Source organism: Propithecus coquereli, unplaced genomic scaffold (genome assembly GCF_000956105.1).
Source record: "Propithecus coquereli isolate 6110/MARCELLA unplaced genomic scaffold, Pcoq_1.0 Scaffold88, whole genome shotgun sequence".
NCBI classification, from domain to species: Eukaryota; Metazoa; Chordata; class Mammalia; order Primates; family Indriidae; genus Propithecus; species Propithecus coquereli.
The window spans coordinates 8,132,609-8,137,653 of record NW_012155062.1 but is presented as its reverse complement, the minus strand read 5'-3'; positions in this window follow the sequence as shown (position 1 = coordinate 8,137,653).

The window sequence follows — 5,045 nt, the reverse complement described above, 5'->3', positions numbered from 1 at the left end:
AAATGTATATGAACCTCAAAAGACACCAAATAACCAAAAACAATCTTGAGAAAGAAAAAACAAAGCTGGGGACCTCAGACTTCCTGATTTCAAAATATATTACAAAGCTACAGCAATCAAAGCAGTACTGTACTGATATAAATACAGACATATAGGTCAATAATGGAACAGAATAGAGAGCCCAAACATAAATGTTTACATATATGGCCAAATGATCTTCAACATGAGTGCTGAGACTATGCAATGGGTAAAGGTTAATGTCTTCGAGAAACAGTGCTGGGGAAATTGGGTATCCACATGCAAAAGAATCAGCTTGGATTTTTATTTTTCACCTTATGCAGAAATTAACTTGAAATGAATAAAGGTCCTCAACATAGATCTGAAACTATACAATTTTTAGAATAAAACAGGTGAGAAACTTCATGACATTGATTTTGGCAATGATGTCTTGGATATGACACCAACAGCACTGACAACAAAAGCAAAAAACACAAATGGGACTAGTTAAAACTTAAAAACTTTTGTGCACCAAAGAAAACAATCAACAGAGTGAAAATGCAATCTACTGAATAGGAGAAAATATATTCAAGCCATATTTCTAATAAAGGGTTAATATTCAGAATATATAAAAAACTGCTGTAACTCAACATTAACAACAAAAAATAAGCAATCTCATTAAAAAATGGGCAAAGAACTTTTCTCCAAAGATGATATACAAATGGCCAACATGCATATGAAAAGATCACTAATCATCCAGAAAATGCAAAGCAAAACCACAATGAGATATCACTTCACATCCATTAGGATGGCCATATCAGAAATCCCAGAAAATAGCAAATGTTGGTGAGGATATGGAGAATTAAAACCCGCGTGCATTATTGGTGGGAATGTAAAATGGTGCAGCTACTATGGAAAGCAGTATGGCAGCTCCTCAAAAAATTTAAAATAGAATTACCACATGATCTAGCAATTCTACTTCTGAGTATATATTCAAAAATGTAAATAATATCTTTAAGAGATATTTGTACACCCAAAGTCACTGCAGCATTATTCACAATAGCCAAGAGTTAGGAGCAACCCATGTGTCTACAGACAGATGAATGGATAAGCCAAATGTAATAAATGCATGCCATGGAATATTATTCAGTCTTAAAAAAAGAAAATTCTACCGCTTGCTACAACATAGATGAACACTGAGGTCATTATGCTAAATGAAATAAGCCAGTCGCAAAAAACCCCAAATACTGCATAATTCCACTTACATGAGTTACTTAGAGTAATCAAAATCTCAGAAAAGGTAAGTAAAGTGGTGGTTGCCAGAAGCTGCAGGAAGAGTTTGGGACTGGGTTGTTGTTCAGTGGGTACAGAATTTTGGTTTTACAAGATGAAAAAATTCTAGAGAGCATGCTCCTAGTTAACACTACTGCACTGCGCACTTACAAATGTCCAAGGTGGTAAATTTTATGTTATATGTTTTTTACCACAATTTTGACAAAAGACAAAGAAACAGCACTAAGAAACAACTGACAACGGAGGTGACAGCAGCTGCAAAGAGAAGATACCAACCTGAAAGGGCACAGTTGAGCGTGGGAAGCCGCCCTCACTCAGGTCCTGCTGCAACCCCTCCAGATGGCAAGTCCCCTTTCTGCATAATCCAGTAAATACAGGCTTACTTTTGCACACCTTTTCCCAAATAATAAAAATGTTTATTTAAATTTATAAAAATAATGCCTATTAGAAAATAGCCTCAAAAAGACAAGTAGCATTTGGGAAGGGAGGGGAAGGTATAGCGCAGGGTGTGGAGGAGTTGGGGGGACCTGCAGGGAGAAGATGGAGGACCCAAAGAAGGAAAGGTCAACAGCTCAGAGACCCGAGTCCAAAAGGCCCCAAAGGCGGCCCAACAACGAAACATCCCATCAACACTTTAGATAAAGTAAATCCACACCATCATTGCAGGGTATTTTCAGCTAGAATATTAGGAGATAAGAGATGATAAAGATACATTTTATTTCGCATATCCAGTATTATAATTTCCAGGTGTGCAAAATTAGTAACAGCCTCTTTTATTTCCTTTTATTATCAGTTGACACACAATCATTGTACATAGATACGGGAAACAGTGACATATCAACACCAGTGATAACCTTTTTATTTAGCATTACTATTATTTTGATGAGCATCAAACTTTAAGGTTTTCATAGTTTCTCTCATAGAGTACCCCAAATACCATTTTCCCATAAAATATTTTTATTTTTACTTTTATTTTTTAAAGATGAATCTTGTGCTGTCGCCCAGGCCGGAGTGCAGTGGTGCAATCATAGCTCACCGCAGCCTTGAACTGCTGGGCGCAAGCCATCCTCCTGCCTCTCAGCGATTACAGGTGCAGGCCACCATGCCTGGACTCCCAGAAAATATATAAGATCTTCACCCTCAAACTTTCTACCACAGGACTTTCATGGATGTAACACTTGTAGTTGAAGAAGGAATGTTATTCCATGACTCCTGTTGATAATAATAACAAGGAGTCCAGAAAACACACACACACACACACACAATCCAAACAACAGACCAACACACTGCACACACATGCATGTGCACGGGCACACTCCACATCAGACACACCAAACACACACACACTCCACACACTCCACCACACAACACATATGTGATTATATTCAGTGTATTTTGTCGGGGGAAGAAATTGTATATATACTAAGATTAAGAAATATTTTCATAAAATTTGGTAACACTTTTAGGATAGGAAGGAATAATTGCAAATCATACAGCACATTCGCCCATCCAGAATGACACCGTCCACAGCCTTCCAGATCACAGGTCCACAGATTCTGGGTGCCTGGTTTTATAACTGTTTCATTGCACAGAAAAGAGGGTCCTAGTGCTCCAGATATTGTGCTAGGAGCGTCCATAAATGTTTCCTCTTTAATCTTCACAGGAAATCTCATGAGATAGAGATTTTGAATCTCAAATTTATAGAAGTTAAACTGACAATTAGATGAGTTAAAAATTGAGTCTCCCGTACTGGCGGCTTGGTTGAAGGCCAGGCTAAAGATTTGCAGGAAGTGCTATTCACACCGCAATAGGGCTCTCCTGTAGACCGAGTTCATGTGGGACAGCCTGCTGCAGACTGGGGCTGAGGGAGAAAGGCGAAGTCCCTCCTGATGGCCCCATCCTTGACACTGCCTGAAATTTGCTCAGCCTCACTGGGATTAAAATCCAAATCTATATGAATCAATGCATTTTGTAGAGAGGAAATCTGCTACTAGAGCCAAAAAAAAAAAAGGAGAGTCATTTCACTTTTTTATGTAAAACCTTACCTGCAAATTTTATAATCTGAAGATTGGGATAATAAAAGACACTTACAGCTAATGCTAATTTTCTGAATTCCATCATGGGAAGAGAGTGTGAAGCTGAGACACCAGGGCAGGTGTAAGACGTTTGCTGAGAATGGTGACATTCCTTCTGCTCTCCTGCTCAAACTGTCAAGAAACGGTGTGCAGTCTCCTGTTTCTGGGGGCTGTACATCTTCAGATTTCCATTCCATTTATCCACCAAATGTAGACTTTCATAGTCCAGGTGACTTCCTTGATTAATGACTCAAAGGTTAAAAGGAAAGTTGCGGGCTAGCGAAAGAGGAAGCACCGGGTTGCACCGGGTTGCACCGGGAGGCGGCGTCCTGGCCACACAGAGCCCTTCACTGAGGATAATAGGCTGGCCCGACGGAGATCAATGGGGTGGATCTCCCCGCCATTAGTATGCGCTGGCAGTTTGCCGCGAATACAGAGATAGATAGCGCCAGCTATTGATTTGAGAAAAGTTACACAGTTTGACATATCCTCTGTTTCTCTTTCCTTCAGAGGTTCTCAAACACCACAGTTAGGGAAAACTACTGTGTTAGAGGCCAGCAGTACAAAAATCCGGCTTGCTTTGTCCCTTTGGCAATTCCTTTTGCTATCTCATCGTTTATTTTACCTGTGTTCCATGAACAAAAGAGCTAATTCTGTAAGAAAATTATCTTGACAGTTCATTTAATAGCAAAGCTGTGTAGAGACAGCCTTCACAGAGTGACACTGGGTAAGCTGCTTTGCTTACCAGGTTTAAAAGACCCAAAATGAGTACGATTCAATCAAAATGCTGCCAAATGTTAGGCACAGTCTTTCAGTTCAGAAAACTATTCTTGGCTTTTTGGATAAAGGTTAAAATTTTTTTGTTATTCATATTGCCATTCTTACACATTTCACTGTTAGGATTGCCACGTCAACTCAAAATTAAGTCAGGCCAATTTAACTACCTTGAGCAGATGTGATTACCGTGCTCCAATTGGTTGCACATCCAATACACATCTGTCAGAATGTAAAACAGGAAATCTAGGGTTAGCAGGTAGGGCAGAGTAGAGATCACAAATGGAAGCACAAGCAGTATCTAGGACTGTAAGAGGACAAAGCAGGGAGGCGTGACCACAGAGAAGCAGGATCAGCCACGGAATCTACAGGGCTTGGTATAGAACAGAAACGCATGCCCCTTGTTCAAAGTCATAAAGAATTTCAAGGTGCTAACAGTAGAGCATTAGAGCAAGCAAGGGCCTCACAAGACTGTACAGACAGCACGCCTGTGAAGCAGCTCTGCAAGAAAGGGGTAAGACAGGAAAGCACAGACCACCTCACACCCACAATCAGCACAGTGAAAAGGCAATCTACAGAATGGAAGAAAGTATTTAATATTTGCAAATCATATATCTGAAAAGGAGTTAATACCCAAAATATATAAAGAACTCCTACAACTTGACAAAAAAAAAATAACTTAAAAAGGGGCAAAGGACTTGAATAGAATAATTTCTTAAATATAATACCAAAAGCACAGGCAATAAAAACAAGAGACAAATGAGACTACATCAAACTTAAAAACTTTTGTGCATCAAAGGACACAAACGACAGAGTGAACAGGTAACATTTTGGATGGGAAAAAATGCTTGCAAATTATATATTTGATAAAAGGCTGACACTCAGAATACAAAGAACTGCTACAAC